The sequence below is a fragment of the Leopardus geoffroyi genome, chromosome C2 (genome assembly GCF_018350155.1).
Source record: "Leopardus geoffroyi isolate Oge1 chromosome C2, O.geoffroyi_Oge1_pat1.0, whole genome shotgun sequence".
Classification (NCBI taxonomy): domain Eukaryota; kingdom Metazoa; phylum Chordata; class Mammalia; order Carnivora; family Felidae; genus Leopardus; species Leopardus geoffroyi.
In genome coordinates this window covers 37,915,952-37,935,107 of record NC_059333.1, presented here as the reverse complement: position 1 = coordinate 37,935,107, position 19,156 = coordinate 37,915,952, and the positions used below count along the sequence as shown (strand labels likewise).

Below are 19,156 nucleotides of genomic sequence, written 5' to 3'. Positions count from 1 at the left end.
CTATGATCATGTTATGCACAATCAGAAGTTTTAATAATTTATTAATAGTTACTACAAAGGTAATACAGGATAATGGTTTAGGGGGAAGACTCTGGAATCAGACAGACCTAGATTTTGAATACTGACTCCTATATTAGCTATATAATTTTGAGCAACTGAATCTAAATTCTCCAAGATTCCCTTTCCTGCCTATAAAATTGTTAAAGCAATATGACTCACACCCAAAGAATCTCCCTGAAGATGAAGTGGACAGGACAATGTTGTGCTCCCAGTGTTGTCATTAAAGGGTGGCTACTGTTATTTGCATTTCCACTTGATGACATATCATTTGTAAGATATTTGCAGATTCCATATCAGAAGAAAAAAATGGATTTTCTCACTGTGTCAATGGAACACTCCACTTCTGCACTTTTGAATCACTAAAGTTTGAAAGTGCTGTAGCTAGTGAAAATGAATGCATATCTGGTACCTTGATATTTAGTCCCCACAAAATATAAGAAGGACAAATTGATTTATTTCTTATATGAAATCATATGGAAAACTTCTGGAAATATTACTATATGTGTGTTACCTACCTAGACGAGCAAATTCTAAATTTATCTTAATTAATATGGGTAATAAATTATCTATTTTGGATGGTGAAGCTATTCTTAAGCACATAGAAAATTAAGTACAATGAAACAGAGAGAACTCATTTCAAGCATCTAATTTTAAATCACAGAACACTAAATTAAGAAAAGAAGTGATGATAAAAATAAATAACTAAAAGAGCATGGGATGTTATTCAAATATGTGTTTTATTTAGGAGGGACTGACACTTGTTGTGTTAAAACATTAATCTATGCAACTTCTTAGTGTTTAAAGATCTCATAGTTATTGTTTTAAATAGTAACAGATATTTTATAGTCTTTGAAGAAAATGATGGCTTGAATTTTTTAAAAAATTCCAATTCAAGTAAAGAGAGAGGCTGAGACCGTTTTCTTCTGGACTCATGAAACAAGAAATCCAATCTATACAACTAGTAATAAACCTACTGGGAAAACTGATAGGGTAGTGGAAAAAAAACATAAAATTGGTGCAATCTATACAACCCAGTTTCAGGAAGAGAAGAAAGAGAAAAATTGCCTGAGAAATTTCAAATAAAAAGCATGTTTGATAAAATAGAAGACACATTAAAAGGAAAAAGTACCCCACAACCCAATCCGACTGAGGTAATAAGTACAAATAGTGTAGAGGATTTCCTAGCTACAGTAGGGTCCCCAAAATAATAGATAGATAGATAGATAGATAGATAGATAGATAGATAGATAAGAAAGGAAAAAGAAAAAAAAAAACAAACATAAGCAACACAAGTAAGTAAAATCTAAGTAAAATCTTCAGCATGCCTCTGTTTTTAGAATATTATCGGAGTTCATTTTAAACTCAAACAATTCTGAATACCTCTTCTATATTTATGGCACTTAATTCAAACCTCTTTTTAAGTAGAAATACTCACTTTGTTTGTGCTATGAATTATTGTGAAAGCATTTAGGTAATTCAATGGCCTTTGCAATTTCACAGAGACTAAGACACTAATCTTACAAATAAGAAATTTAAAGCATAACTGTTAAGATGACTTATATAACAGATATTTGAAGAAATATGGGGTTCAAATAAGTTCCAAGCAATGTAAAAAAATAAGAAGGTATAATATAACACGTCAAGAGTCTTAATGAGTGCACTGTATTTAGGAATGAGATAAAACTAGATGCAGTGAATTCTTTCATTTATGTATTCATTTTTCCAACAGCTATTTGTTGTGTCTCTATTAAATCATGTAGACACAGACGAATATATATCAATGAATAAGATGTGACATCTGCCTTAACAGAATTCAAAGAACAGTGAGACAAAAGCACATTAAAATTTCAGTGTTGTGTGGCAACAGTTATGATAGTGGTACATACAATATGCAATGAGAAGAGAGGAGAAGAGTGATTTGGAGACTAACCCAGTGGAGAAGAAAGTAGAAAGCATTTCAGGTCAAGAATTTAAGAAACAAAACAGATGAACATAGGGGAAGAGACGGAAAAACAAGATAAAAACAGAGAGGGAGGCAAACCATAAGAGATTCTTAAATGTAGAGAACAAACTGAGGGTTGCTGGAGGGGTGTTGGGTGGATGGATGGACTAAATGGGTGATGGGAAATAAGGAGGGCACTTGTTGGGGTGAGCACTGGGTGTCATATATAAGAGACATTTATCATATATAAGATGAATCACTGGGTTCTACTCCTAAAACTAATGCTACACTATATGTCAACTAACTCAAATTGGAAGGAAGGAAGGAAGGAAGGAAGGAAGGAAGGAAGGAAGGAAGGAGACAAGGAAAAGGAAGGAAGGAAGTGAGGGAGGGAGGAAGGAAGGAAAAATTAAGAAAGAAAGAAAAAGAAAGAAAGAAAGAAAGAAAGAAAGAGAGAGAGAAAGAAAGAAAGAAAGAAAGAAAGAAAGAAAGAAAGAGAAAGAAAGAAAGAGAAAGAAAGAAAGAAAGAAAGAAAGAAAGAAAGAAAGAAAGAAAGAAAGAAAGAAAGAAAGAAAAGTTAGTAAGGATGACATATGAAAGCAATTTATTGGTGGAGTTTGACAACTAAGTAACAATTGAAACACTTTTCTGGAGGAGCGCAATCTCTACCTTTGCCCTTGAAAATAGACTGCTAGGAAAATAAGAAAGACCCAAAGAGGACGATTCCTTATGTTGCTGCTCCTTAGGCCTTAAAGTTATAAGCATAAAGTGTACCCAAGTTGTAGATACAAACATGACTAATCAGGGTAAAATATGTGATAAAGAACAAAGATGCTTAGAACATTTGCATTTGGGGATTGGGGGAAGCTAACTGTTCTCAAGGGAATTCCAGTGAACAAATATAGAAGACAGTGTTTCTTTGGCACCATTTCTAATGCTGTCGTATCAGGCTGCCCCCTCCTCTTTTTATCCATCAACTTCTATAAGCTCCTGGTGCTTAAGCCATTTTGTTCTTATGTCATTTTATTCTGTCTGTTAATAGTTTAGTGACATTGACAGAAACACACAGTATTTTTACTAGAACAGTATGCATGTTAGAATGCATTAGTCACTGTATGGAAAGTCAGGATGGATGGGATGGGTGTGTGATGCCTCTATTGGGACAACGTTAATGCCATTAGCAACTTTCAAACTGAGTTCTGTGAGAACATAACAGGTGCTTTACACACATAACACAAAGAAATGTTAGCAATATTTTCCTCTTTAGTGGATTTTAAATCCGAGAAGAAAAAAATGTATTCATATTTCTACAGCTAGGCTTATTCCATAATGTTTTTCCTTTTTAGAAATGGTTCCATTCTTGATAAATTCCAAGATGCAGTCTGCAAAATCACCCAATGCACTTACTTGTTACTTTTGTTCATTGATGTATCAGAAGCATTTACCGACTAACTGGCAATCTATGTTGAAAATGAAAAGCTAGATCCAGTGCTTTTCAAATTGTAATAGAAACAGAAAAGACAAAATTTGGACATTTCACTATGGAGATGATATAAGCAGCTTTGTTTCTAAAGAAAAAAAAAAACTATATAAGATGAATCCCTGAATGATTTGAGAAGTACCCAAAATGTACTGTTCTAATTTTCCCATCTGCTACAAAATAACTATAGAAAATGGCATTTTTATATTATGTTTCAATGATAATAAAATGTATTTGAACATACATACATACATATATATTATATATGCATACATACATGTACATATACATGATGCTATATCTGATTTGTTAACCTCACACTTAATATTACTATGATATATGATAGAGACATAGAATAATGTTCTCATTTTAAATGTGATATTTAAAAATTTTATTTTATTTTATTTTATTTTAGAGAAGGAGAGGGAAAGAGCATACAAGCGGGGGAGAGGGGCAGAGGGAGAGAGCAACCAACTGAATATTAAGCAGGCTCCACACTCAGTGTGGAGCCCAATGTGGGGCCCATCCTACAATCCTGGGATCATGACCTGACCAGAAATTGACCTACTGAGCCACCCAGGCTCCTTAAAGATGATATTTTTTAAGCTGAGTATTATATTAAAAAAATGCAAAATGAAAGGTGTTTCTCTTCATCATTACTTTGTATTTTTCTTCTTGTTGTTGTTTTAATGTTTATTTATTTATGAAAGAGAGACACAGTGCATGTAGGGGAGAGTCAGAAAGGAAGGGAGACACAGAATCCATGGCAGCCTCTAGGCTCTGAGCCAGCACAGAGCCTTATATGGGGCCTGAACCCACGAACTGCGAGTTCATGATCTGAGCTGTAGTCAGACACTGAAGTGACTGAGCCATCCAAACGTCCTGTATTTTTTATTCTTAATCAGATAAAGTTTTTTATATTTCTGTTTCATCCACTTGTAAAGTAAGATCATTAATAAAATGAAATTGTTTATTATAGCTATGAGTGTATGCATAATACCATTTTACTTCAAATTTAATTGGTGCATTAAATTATACCTCATGATTTACTGTGCATTATACCTCATGATTTACTGCTGACATTTGGGTACCTATCTTAATTTTTAAATTGTTCCATAATTACTGAGTTTGGAAAAACTTTGATCTAAACAGCCAAAGCATTTCTTCTTGAATGTTACAGCAAATATCAGTAAAAAAAAAATACTTTATTTTATGTATTGTATCTAATTTGGTCCACATGACTCGTTCTGGCCAGTGGAATGATGTGTGCATTCATGAGCAAGGTGGTTAAGTATCCAATGTAGCTTCTCCATGCTATTTCCTTTTTATCACTGGCAGGTAACAACAGACATGGTGATCTTAAAGCCACAAGATCACTGAACCACAAAATCGATGCAATCTGGGGTCCTGAGTTGTGTGGAGGAAGGTTTATGAACCTCATCAAACTGTGAAGTGAGAAATGAACTTTATTGTGCTAAATCACTGAGATTTGAGGGTTGTTTGTTACATCAGTTAGTGTACCCTAATGAAAATATGTAACTTATGATTATTAAATACTATTATTTTTAAATACTATTGGAAGTGAATGAGATTTTCAGCTGTTTTTGCCATAAGATATGGCCCACAGCACGTAGAAAAAGGCCATTCTTCATTAATAATATGCTGTTCTAAGTAAAGTCACCTTAACAACTTCAAATTACCCATTAGTTTATTTACTCCTCTCAGTAGCCTTAATGGCTGGTAGTATCATTTCCCTCCATTTTAGAGGATTAAAATAGGACTTAGAGTCATCACTTTTTTTCTCTTGTTTGCACAAAGATAAATAGAATAAACTCACAACTTCTCATACCAAACTCCATGCTCTTCCATTAAGGTGTTTCCTTTACATAGTCTATAATGGCGTCTACACACACGTGTACATACACACACTGCAAAGCAATGACTATAGTAAGAACATGTATACGTTCATTTCAAGTGAAGATATATATTACTCTCTGACAAGAATGTTGTCAGAAATTGCAAAAACTGAGATTCTCACAATTCTGTGATGTACTCAAACGTGGCCTTTCTGAGAACATGCATTCACTGACCACACACTGATAAGAGGGTTTCGATATATATATATATTGAATATATTATATATATATGCATATATATTTTTTTTTAGTTTCTTTTTGGTTTTCTGATTCCTCTTCCTAAATGGTATTTATTTCAATCCCTAATGAGAATCCTCTTTCAAGAATCTCTAACTTGATAATAACAATAAAAGCCTCAAGATAAATAAGCTAATATTCTTTTCCTCCATGTCATGGAAATAAGTCCAAAACCTAAACATAATAATATTGGGTTTAAAATTAGGACTTCAATAGACAGAGAGCTTTGTTACACTCCTAACTTTAAAAAAAATAGCTATTAGAGGCAACAATAATAGATTTTAAAATCATGACAAGGTGAGAAAAGCCATTCAAAAAGTTGGTTGGAGGATTTCTCTTGAATGAAGAAAGAAAAATATGGAATTGAATCATGTTTAAAACTTAATATTTAGCAAAATTACTTTGGGATACTGATTTTTCCCCCTATGGCTGAAATGACAGCTTAACTGGGAATCACTTCACAGAAAGATAAAAGTGAGAGAGAAACTACGTCATTTTGTATTGCTGGATCAGACCACAGTTTCAGTCTCGTGCCACAGTACCTTGAATTGGGATTATTTTTGAAAGTGCCATTCTTCCTCAGACCTTATCTGTTGTGACCTCAAAAAAAGGTCCAAAGTAATTTCAACTTTCATATCTCCCTATACTTTCACATTCTCTCTTCCTTTCACCTATGCGTCTTGAAAAAGCAGTATATTCCAGGAATCCCATTTACTTACTAGTCACTCCTTTAAATCTGTATACTTTGTCTTCTTCCTTTACTTCTTTAACAACTGCTTTCAAATACTTAGCAGCCATGTTTTTTTTTTAATTATCCACCTTTTAAAATTTTCTGTGTCATTACAAGTTGCTAATTACCTGCTCCTTCAAATGCTTTAAATTTCGGTGTATTATTTAAAAAAAAAACAAAATCAAAAACCTGTTTCTCTGAATGCTCCATCTCACTCTTTGTCGGGTCTCATTTACTGCCCCATCTTCATGATGGACACAGTCCTTGAGCTTGCCTCTTCACTCTATAGTGCCCTTCCACTCATGTCTTACCTGTTTATATTCCTACTTACCCTAATTTTACCTCTATTCAAAACTGATCTTTGGCTCTAGTTCCAAGTTTTTCTTGAAACACAGATTGACAGGTGTTTACTTGTGTTTAAAATGTGCAAAGGAGGGTCTACTGAATCCTACATCTGTTGGGCTAAAATTCAACCTCATAATTATATCCCATAAGCCAACTCTTCTCTTTATTTCCCTTTCTTCCAATTGTTTAGACATGTTCGGAATATATGTATATATAGATAGATTTATTTATTTATTTATTTATTTATTTATTTATTTATTTATTTAATATTTATTTAAAAATGCATTTATTCATGTAATTAGTGTCTCCACATATTTCTCACTTCAACTTCCTTCTTCCCATTCTCACTGGGAACATGCTAAGTTAGGCCCTCATTGTACTATATTTGTAAGAGCAAATCTGCTCTGCTCACAGTTACTTTATATCCTTCTGGACTTCTTTCTTTGACTAATGAATTTTCCTATTATAATTCATTCAGATATATGCTCCTAGATTAATATAAGCACATATCTGCTCTAGCCTCTCTTGTTCAAAATTGATCTCCATGTCCTCCCAAACTAAGGTTTAACTTTTCAAACTAGTGTTTATTTTTTTTTAATTTTTTTAATGTTTATTTATTTTTGAGAGAGAAAGTGCAAGCAGGGGAGAGGCAGAGAGAGAGAGAGAGAGAGAGAGGGAGACACAGAATCCGAAGCAGGCTCCAGGCTCTGAGCTGTCAGCACAGAGCCCGATGTGGGGCTTGAACTCACAAACCATGAGATCCTGACCTGAGCCGAAGTCTGCTACTTAACTGACTGAGCCACCCAGGCTCCCCTCAAACTAGTGTTTAAAATGATTCCCAATACTCTCAGAAATTCCTTTATAATCATATCCTACCTTTTTGGTAAGTTTCAGTCAAGCAAGACAATTGTGCATTCCCCAAATATGCTCTAGACCTTTCCACTCCTGCTAGGTCTACAACCTCCATCTGGGAAACACCATTCTAGTTCATTCCTTTGAAAACCTTAATCATCCTGTAAGATGTAACTCAAAGGAGTTTTAATGCATAACTTTTTTCTATCCTTGCCAAAGGCTATTTGAAAACCTTCTTCCTTGAATAAAGCATTTATTTTGTATTTATTTCCCTTATGATCTGTACATTAGTTCAATCAAACAATGGAAACTTCCTGTGAATTTGTCTTTCCCTAAGAAGTTAAAACTTTCTTGTGGACAGGCATTATAATAATTGTCTTTGTATTCCTCAAGTGCTTAGCATAATATCTTACTCTTTAAAAAAGGTTCATTTATACAGAAGAGCATCAAAGTAAGATACTATTTTACAAATAATTGAAATGCCAAAGTGTCTAAATATATATTCTTGAGAGTATATATGGGGCTGATTGGGATGCAGTTAAAACTTGCATGAAGTTAGATAATCAAAAAGCAAACTCACCCTGAGGAAGCATAATAAGTAGGTAAGTTTTCAGCTGGTGAAAAAATAAGGAAATAAAATCTTGGTAAATTATAACTTGTCAACTTAGTTTTCAACAGTGCCATGGATTTCTAATGCACAGTTAAATCACAGAACCTAACTCCAGGGATACCTGGGTAGCTCAGTTGGTTAGGCGTCCAACTCTTGATTTTGGCTCAGGTCATGATCCCATGGTTTATGAGATTGAGCCCCACAGCAGGCTCTGTGCTGACAGTGCAGAACCTGCTGGGGATCTTCTCTCTCTCCCTCTCTCTCTGCCCCTCCCCAGCTCATACTCTCTCTCTCTCTCTCTCTCTCTCTCTCTCTCTCTCTGTCTCTCTCAAAAATAAATAAATAAATATTAAAAAATGAAACTAATTCCAAATGTTTTTTCTGGTTTAAGTAAGACAATACAAAGCTACACAAAACTCTCTCTCTCTCTCTCTCTCTCTATATATATATATATATATATATGCATGTACGTACAGTGTAATATAAAGATGTAATGCCTTGATGGAAGACTTTTAAAAAATAAAGGAAGTACTATATTATCAAACTGTAAAACCTTCTCTATGAAAAATTATAGAAGATGATTTTGTGCTTCTAAGAAGTAAGCATACAAAGAAATAAATATGCTAAGCAGGTTCCAAAATGGCTCCCCTAGTGATTCCTATCTTCTAGTATTCACATCTTTATGTAGACATTTCCAAATTGTACCAGAGTTGTTCGGTGTGACTAGTAGTACGTAGCTGAAGTGACAGTATGTCATTTCCTAGATTAAGTTATAAAAGACAATGGCTTCCATCTCAGATATGCTCATTCTTTTTTGCCCTCTCACTCTGGGAGAAGCAATCTCCTATGTTGTAAGCAGTCCTGAGTAAGGTCTTCATGAGTAGGAATTGAAGCTTTCCACTAAACACCAGTGAGGATCTTTAGGCCTATGACAAACTGAAGCCTGCCATCAACCATGTGAATAAGTTTGGAAGCACTGTTTGAGCCTTGAGATGAATGTAGCCTCTGCAATCTTGTGAGAAACCCTGAGCCAAACCAACCAGCCAAACTACACCCAGACCACTAACCCTCAGGTACTATGTGAGAAAATAAATATTGGAGGATACTTTGTTATGAAGCACAGAATGCATAGATTCACAGGAACTTTGCCATTAAGCCTATTTAAAATAAAAGTAATAATGTACATCTTAAAATGATTTTGTTGACTACAAATTTAATTTACTACCTTAATGAAATATCCTCAAAGTAAACATTTACATTATACAAATTTAGCCTTTATTTAATAAAAACAATTACAACCCCTTACTTCTAAAGATTTGACTTCTTGGCTCTCATAAAACCTTAACAATTGTGGGTTATTTTTCTTTTCCTTGAAAATAAAATGTTTTGAGGCTGCATCTGGCTCCTGCTCTCACAGCCACTGCAGTAAACTGAAGTCCATAGAGAAGGCTCTGGGGCAAGTGAGATGCCAGACAGGCACTGGATGACTCTGCCTCTCTGAGGAAAATAATTAAACATGGGCAAAGGAAATCCTAAGAAGCCAAAAGGCAAAATGTCATCATACACATTCTTTGTGCAAACTTTCCAGGAAGAGCACCCAGATGTTTCAGTCAACTTCTCCGAGTTTTTGAAGGAGTGCTCGGAGAGCTGAAAGACCATGTCTTCTCAAGAGAAAGGAAACTTTGAAGACATGGCAAAGGCAGACAAGGCCCGTTATGAAAGAGGATATGAAAACATATCCCACCTAAAGGGGAAACAAAAAACAGAAGTCCTAAGATCCTAATGCACCCAATGTACTCCTTTGGCCTTTTTCTTATTTTCTTCTGCATATCGCCCCAAAATCAAAGGAGGACGTTCTGGCTTCTCCATTGGTGATGTTGCAAAGAAAATGGGAGAGATGTGGAATAACTCTGCCACAGATGACGAGCAGCCTCACAAAGAAGGCTGCTGAGCTGAAGGAAAAATACGAAAAGGGTATTGCTGCATTTGGAGCTGAAGGAAAGCCTGATGCAGCAAAAAAAAGAGTTGTCAAGGTTGAAAAAAAAAAAAAACAAGGAAAAGAAAGAAGAGGAGAAAAAGTAGGAAGATGAAGATGATGAATAAGTTGGTTCTAGCTCAGTTCTTTTTTCTTGTCCATAAAGCATTTACCCCCTGTAACCAACACGTTCCTATTAAAGAAAAAAATTGAAATGTAAGCCTGTGTAAGATTTATTTTTAAACTGTAAGGTATCTTTTTTTTGTATAGTTAGCACACTACCAAATGTGACTTTAGATAGCCCTGTCCTGGTGATATTTTCAGTAGCCACTAACCCTGCCTGGAACAGTGTGGGGGGTGGAAACTGGCATGGAAATTTACACAGGTTCATGTTGGTGCATAGCACGAATTAGTTGTATATTGGTATAGTAGTGTTTTCATACTCAGTTGTCTTTGAGGCAGCTTACAGGAAATAATTGGTGTTCTGTTAACTGAATACCACCCTGCAATGGCAACAACAAAAAAAGTTGCAGCTGTTATGCTGACATTCTGAATGCTTTTAAGTAAATACAATTTTTCTATTAGTGAAAAATAAATAAAATGTTTTAAGGATTTGGCTCTATTTACTCTACTGTTTCTCAAAATAAGGATTCTAGGTAAGTTTCAATGTCTAAGTGAAGATCAGAAATACAGAATTTTCAATAGCTCTTTAGGCATAACAGTAGTGAGCCACAGGTCATATGAAGATAAAATAGATTCTTCTTCCCAGATTCCTTTCTTGTGTTTTCTTAAACTCAGTTTTTAGATTTGCTACAGGCCAAAGACAGACCGTAAGTTTTTCTTCTCCATGATTCTATGAATCTTGTTATTTATTTTTCTTTCCAGCACTGTTATAGGAATCCTCACAGTGGGTCAGATCATAGAATTTTAAAAAGTCATTTATTAATAAATTTTTATATAAATCAACATTATGATATACCCATCACTATGCCAAAGCTTTATCTTAAAAATGCTTAGAAAATTAAAAACCACTTTTAATTTAATTTTACCTTAATTTTAATCTTTAAAATCTTGTATTTTTGCTAGTAAAATATAAATGTATAATATATATCAAAGAAATCAATCTTGGTATATTTTCTCTCCTCCAGCAATGCAGATAATTGGCTTCATCAATCTAAATGATGCTATAATACTAGGATTTTATTAATGTCAATATCAGATACTTTACAATTTGTACATATAAAAATAAATTTTAATTAAATTCATTATATGCAATATTGTTTCACGTTTATAAATATAGAATACCTTCTTTAGAAAAAAGACAAACTTTTTGTATTATTTTTATATTTTATGTAAATGCATATAAAATATTTAAATGGCTGAAAGTGAAAATCAAGTGAATCTTTAAGTATTGTAGAATGTTTCATGTGATCACCTAATTTATTTTAAATAAACATAAGTCTCTTGCATGTTGTAAAAAATATATAAAGATATACATATAAATATTTAATATATATACACATATATGTATATATAAATATTTATAATATACAATAATATATAATATAATATAATATAATATAATATAATATAATATAATATATAAATATTTATAAATATGAATATTTAATATATATACATATATACATATACATTTAAATTTCACATATGCTCTTTTGTATTGTGAATAGTGAAAATTTTAGGCAGCTTAAAAAATTAATTAATGTGGGGCGCCTGGGTGGCGCAGTCGGTTAAGCGTCCGACTTCAGCCAGGTCACGATCTCGCGGTCCGTGAGTTCGAGCCCCACGTCGGGCTCTGGGCTGATGGCTCAGAGCCTGGAGCCTGTTTCCGATTCTGTGTCTCCCTCTCTCTCTGCCCCTCCCCCGTTCATGCTCTGTCTCTCTCTGTCCCAAAAATAAATAAACGTTGAAAAAAAAAAAATTAAAAAAAAAAATTAATTAATGATAATAACGATTTTAGAAATAAATGCTAAACCATATTAGGTAAAAAAAAGCCTTGCAAAGAGTTAAACACTGAGTAAAGAAACTAGAAAAGCCTTCATGTTTACTACAGGAAATATACCATTAATGTTGTTGGAGCCCAAGTACAGATTAACCACCATCATTTCTAAACGTTGACTATAACAAAGATAGATGTAACAATGTCTTCATGCTTTGCATCCAAACTACGCATAATTAAATCATGGCTGAAAAATGATTTTTGCTTTTCTCCCGTTAAAAGATAAAGAAAAACATACTCTTCGCCATTATATGTCAATGGCTAAACTTGTCTTTTTAGTAGAGTTTAAGACAAGAGTCAAATCAATAATTTAATCTTTTACAGCTGAATATACTCTACATGTAAACAGTATTTCCACTCAAAACAACAAGCATTTAAAATTCTCTGCGCTCCTTCTCTGATAGAAGATTACTAAATTCTACTTAATCTTTGGAGAACAAAAATAATGCTTATTTTTGTCTGTTTGTTTTTTGTATATCTTACTTCCAAAATACATTACTACATTCTGCAACAGACTACATGGAATTCATATGTTCATTATTGTTTTAGGTTATATAATTATTTCTGATGCTATATGTGATTTCACACTCAAGAACCTTAATCTTATCCATAATTAATTCTGAAGTTTGTGCCATAAAATCTTCCATCAAAATCCTTCCTGTAAGCGAACGATAGATGGAACCTTACCTCAATAATTTAAAAATATACTATTTGAATAAAACATCCCGCTAACTGGTGCAGGGAACAAAGAGATAAATAGACGTATACAACCTTATGAACTACAATGACACATGAATCAAATAGATTGGTAACAATACCAATTGCAGGTCAGAATAGTAATGCCAAAAGTGGCATAAGCAGTGTGATTTTGGAAAATTGAAGATGAAAAATGTTTCAGGAAGCTTACAAGAAAATCCCCAACATTTTTGCAATGTCCATAATAATATGAATTAGCTAGTATATTTAGGAAGAAAGAAATTATCAACTATTTAAAACACGTACAGCAGTCTTTAAATTCTGCCACAGGAAGGGAAAAACAAAAATAAGTCAAAGTCAACCCTAAGCAAGGAGACTTTCAGGTATATAAAGATTTTTTTTTCTTTTTATCCTCAAGGCAAATTTAATACCAAGAATTGATAGCATTCTAAGTGCTTGGAATCAGGAGGTTCATTATTTTACTTCACCTTCACTGTCAGTAATAGAATCATGGAATATTAGTAGTAGAAGTACTCTTATTCCTTAACATAATTTGAGGTGGCTTCAGTTCTTCTGTTCATTTCATAGTGCGGACACCTGTGTATAATAAAATGCAGAAGGTTGGGATTCCTGGATTATGCATTCTATTTACTGTATCAAGCATCCTGTTAAGTTTCCATTTTCTTGTTGTTTTATTAGGTTAGTTTAACCTCATTTTTGTGCTACCTTCATATGTTTTGTAACCTATATTCTTTTATATGTAAATTTTAGTAAATTTACAACTCTCATGTGATAATATATTGGGATGTTGGGCTGTTTCAACAAATTTTACTCATTATTCAACTTTCACTAATACCTAAAACTCTTTAGTGATCTTTACATTTTAAAGAAAGTTTTCAATTATTTTCTTCAAAATCCCTGTTGGGACACCTATTTACCAACGTGATGAGGGGTTCTCATAAGAAAAATGAAACTCTAAGTTAGTTTTCTTTTGTTAAGGGTCAACAACTCATTCTATGACTTTTGGAGAGTTGAGATAATGAATATAGTATCTTTTAATGTTGTTTATCTGCTAATGAATTTTATACTTAAATTAGAATAAGATATTACCAAGGCCTGAGAATTGGTATTTAAATAAGTGATGGGTATTAAGGAGTGCACTTGTTGTGATGACCACTGCGTGTTGTATATAAGTGGTGAATTTCTACACCTGAAACTAATATTACACTTTAGGTCAACTAACAGGAATTTTAAATATAAACTAAAAAATGAAATAAATGACGTGATTGGAATCAATATCATCTGGCCTTGTCTTCTTATTTTACACATGAAGATCAGAGTGGTTAAGTGAATTACCCAAAGCTACACATTTAGGTAGTTATAATTCTGGAATTACAACATTGGACTTCTGACTTCCTCTTGAACTACGACTTCAGTAGTTCCCCCATTCAAATAAAATCTATCTTCCATTCAGATCGCATCACTCACAGATAATTATTATATATTGCTCTCTAGTAATCTTTTGAGCCACTTCCATCTCTAGTTGTCTGAGTCGGGGAGGGATTAAAAATATCAGACTACGGGCGCCTGGGTGGCGCAGTCGGTTAAGCGTCCTACTTCAGCCAGGTCACGATCTCACGGTCCGTGAGTTCGAGCCCCGCGTCAGGCTCTGGGCTGATGGCTCAGAGCCTGGAGCCTGTTTCCGATTCTGTGTCTCCCTCTCTCTCCGCCCCTCTCCCGTTCATGCTATGTCTCTCTCTGTCCCAAAAATAAATAAACGTTGAAAAAAAAATTAAAAAAAAATATCAGACTAGAGAAGACCTATATACTGGAAGAAATGACCAACCTTAGAAGAGAAAGTTTAGGCCCACTTATTCTCAATCTCTCTGTGCAGTCTACAATCTGAGTTAAATGTTTGTGACATCTACTTTGATTCAGTCATGCAGATACACTAGAAATGTTTATACAAGCAATGGAAGCTACAACTATGGGCATCCCAACAATGAATTTCACCAACTTCATATTATCTTTTCCCCTAATCATGGTTACTACCTTCCTTGCTCCTTTCTTTGCTACCCTTTATCTGAAATGCAGACTAAAATTCTCATTTGCTGTACCTCATTCAGGTTCATCTCCACTCTACAAGTACAGAGATGGAAAACGTGAGCCTAAGCCTACTTTTCTTGGTACCTTAAAAAAATGACATATGTACAAGGACATAAGACACTTTCTGCATATTAAAAAAATATGCTTTAATTGTCTTTAATTCTTTGTTTCCCTTTTCAACTCTTTAAGTCAATTAATTATTTCTCTTTTTGTTATTATGTATGTCCTCTTTTTTCTTTTCCCTTTGATTTCTACATCTGTCTCTTCTCTGCCGCTACTTACCTATAGTTTTTTGTTGTTGTTTCTTTTTCTCATCGATATAATGAAAACTACACTTTCAACACTTCCCAGTGAAGTTTAAAACCTTGTCAGGCAATAAAACTAAGAATAATTAAGCTCAGTATGCAGCTGAGTAAGAAGCATCCTTACAATTAGAACCAAATATGGAAAGTTAAATGTAAAATAGAAGATAATTCAACATCCAACTGAAAATTGAGTGAGTGTATTGTGATCATGGTATCAGATGAGACCATATGTGAGTGTGAATAAAGTGGATATGCTCGGATATGCTTTTCTTTCACATCTAAATTTTCAAAATAAAATTAAAAAATCATATATATATAATTTTATAATAAATATAAGAAGTAATAGAAACATTCACACATGAATAATTTTGGTAGGAACTAGCTATGGGGTCTCTTATCTCATTACATCATTTGAAAATTAACAGAAGTAAATTTTGGAATTGGTACCCTCTGCACACATACTTTGTATGCACTAATGACAGCATCTTAGATACCTGAACCAGCTGATCTCAGAGACATGGATTCTTGATAGGTTCATTCCTTTCAGACAGCTATATAGAAATATTTATCCATTCTGAAATCTCCTGGAATATCCAACCCTACTTTCAAATTCGCAGAAATTCTGCATTTCCATTAGCTCGTGTGACAAAGCCAGCTAGACGAGTGACTGCCATCATGCCCTTCCACTTCCAGTTCTTACCATAAGTGTTTTCCTGACACAGAGCTGTCATATCACTCACTTGCTTTTAACAGTATTGATGGCGAGTCAATAAACACCAAATTTGTTAGTATTGCATGAGATACCAACAAAATGGCCAGCCTCACTTCTAGCTGCACGTGCTAAGTTCTGTCATATTTAGGAATTTTATGGTATTTTTTGAGTTTGTATTCAGGACTTTACACTTGCTGCTATTTATTTTCTCTAACTAGCTAATTCTACACATTATTTTAGTATGTCACATTCTGTGTAAAGCATTCCCTCAGAGAGATTTAAACTCTACATCCTTTAAACACTTTCATTCTACTACTATCACATTCAAATTAATAAATTTCTTTATATGTTCCTATATATTGTTAATGAATTTTAGACATTGGCCCATATATGGCCCTCTGTTTTTGTAAATAAAGTTTTGTATTATCTTAGTTGTACACATTTGTTTACATATTATCTATGGATGCTTTTGTACAAAAGTGGGAGATATTGAATAGCTGCCACAGAAACTATAATATATAATAGAATCCTAAAATATTCACTATCTGTCCCTGTTCAGGAAAAGCTTACTGACCTCTGCACTAGAGTTGGACATTCTTAAATAAGATATACTGTACCACACACTAATCTTTCTGTATTCATAAGCTTTCAAAGCACCTGAGTAGGGGATACAAATATTGATAAATGAATGGGTTTTTCTTGATCTTTTCCCATATTTCTTAGTATTTTATTTATAGCTCCTCTCACAAAAGAGATATTGTCATGAAGAAATTGAATGATTCTAGTATTCCAATGTAGAGTTAGCACTAATTACATGCACAATAAATATGTAGAAATAATTAATTTGATTAAACTTGCAAATCTAAGCAACATGTTATTGGACACTAATTGGCAGATGGAATACTTTATGGGATACTTGATGCAAGGATGTATGATGGCCAAGATGCAGTAAGAGAAATCAGGTTGCTAATTTCAGAAACACTAGGGGACGTGCATATTTAAACAGAGGAGACAAAGTGAAATCATGGCATGGGTGACTTCCTTTTTATATTTTATCTTTTTAATATTTTTGGTATTATAACAGGTTCTTTACAATTATTAAACATCCTCAAAACTAACTTTGAAATGTAGTGGAGAAGATAAGATTAAGTATCTCAGTGTACACATATTAGCGTGGCACTCAGTAAATATTATTTTTATCCTCCGCAAAGGTTAATTGAACCAGGGATAACCAAATCAGGCATGTATTTCCATCCTTGACCATGTTCCTGGCATTTATTATGAAGACACATCCAGAGATCTAGGTATAGGAATTGCCTTTTAAAAACTTAGACTTCAAGAAATTTTATTTTTTCTCCAAACTAGAATAAGTCATATATTTAATTGCAATGCAAAGAAAAACATTTCCTACCTTACCTTATGTACTTTTTCACATACCACTAAAAAGAAACTAAAGAAATAAGAAACTCTTTTTTCTCCAGGTTTGCAGACATTCTGTCTGACAGTGAATGTGATCTAAGGTTGTGTGGCTCAAAAGCCAATGTAGTTGCCAAAGTGCTTTCCCCACTGGGCACACACAAAATATGCTCTTTGATTATAATCTTCATCCCTCTTTTCAAGACTTGTTTCTGTTCATAACTCTTTGGGCCTTAGAGTCAATTCAAGTTTGTTTTTAAGCAAAGAATATTCCTTAAAGCTGCAAGCAAGGTTGATCTGCTGGCTGCTTCGATTTCACAGTTTTCCAGCTATGCCACATTGTCTGCATGTGTGTTTCAGTAAAGTCTTAAAAGCATTTCTTTTCCTGTGATTGTTTGCAATTACTTCTGCTGGCCATATATCTATACATAGTAGTAGGAGAGCATTCTCTTTGGTATGTATTAAATGAGCTGCAATTAAAATTAATATTAGACTCCTACTGAGTTAAAAATCCCAGAAGAAAAGAATTTAATGGTAAAATCATAATTGTATTCCATTTTAAGTTGAAAAATTAAAAAAAAAATGTTGCTCAACCACTCAGAGTTTGTATTTGAAAAATAGAACCTACAATTCCATTAAGAAACAGGAATATCACAGTAACATCCACAACAAAGACCTAATCCAAATCAGTTCAATGAATGTCAGACATGTATATACTTTTTAAAAAAACTACCATATTTAAAAAAATACATATTTTATTTAAGAAAAACTACCATGTATATATATATATATATATATATATATATATTTTTTTTTTTTTTTTTAAAGTACATATTTTATTAAAATTTAGAACCATCTGCTTTTTGGTAAAATAACTCATGTTATGTATGCCATCTCTGGAATTCACATTCATAGACAATGCTACTGGTTCATCATCATGAATGCATAAAATGCTGTTATTCTAATTGCCTAAGTGGATTTGTCCTGTGTTATCTCCATCTGATTTGCTCTTCTTGTCTGTGACCCATGGTATGACTAATTACATAAAAAAAGAGAACAAAGGGAAAAAATTCCCAGTTTATGTAATAAAGTGAAAGGTCTACTCTGTCCATTGAATGTACTGAAGTTAAAGTATTGTGGTTTTAATTCTATTAGCCATGATCCAAGAGGCAAACTACAGCCAGGGACCCATCTGCCTCTTTTTGTAAATAAAGTTTTATTGGAACACAGCCACATCCATTCATTTACATTTGTCTGTGGCTGCTTTCCAGCTACAACAGCAGTGTTGAGTAGCTTCAACAGAGACTGTAAGGCCAGGAAGCCTAAATATTTACTAAAAGCCTTTAAAAAGTTTTCCAACTGCTTCTCTAGAGTATTAGAATCTGAGATAGTGGTCTCAAATCAGGAGTTCTGCAATGTTTTATTACCAAGAGCACTCAAACTGAGAAGTAAGGGTAATCCAGATATTTATTCCAGGGGCTATAAATTTACTGCTGACATGAAATAATTAGCAGGACATAGGCTGATATGTTTTTTGACCTTCTGACCAGAGCCCTCATCTGCTCACTGGCCACCCCAACTTGGACATACCAAGTTACCCAGTTCTTTTACTTGTCCCAGACATTACTCTTAACCATACTCTAGTCAGCACTCCAAATTGCTTCCAGGGGAAGATTTAAAAAACAAAATTGACCACATATGCCTTAGAATTACTTAAAATCTGTAAGCACCACTTCACATTCTTTGAAATAAAA

The 19,156-nt window shown here is 33.6% G+C and overlaps 1 protein-coding gene and 1 pseudogene across 3 annotated transcripts in view; one reads left to right on the top strand and one right to left on the bottom strand.

The window, feature by feature from the left end:
• CADM2 (cell adhesion molecule 2) overlaps nucleotides 1–19,156 on the bottom strand; it is a 1,073,367-nt gene that overhangs the window by 1,007,741 nt on the left and 46,470 nt on the right. The window lies entirely within an intron of this gene.
• LOC123610733 lies at nucleotides 8,495–10,367 on the top strand (annotated as a pseudogene).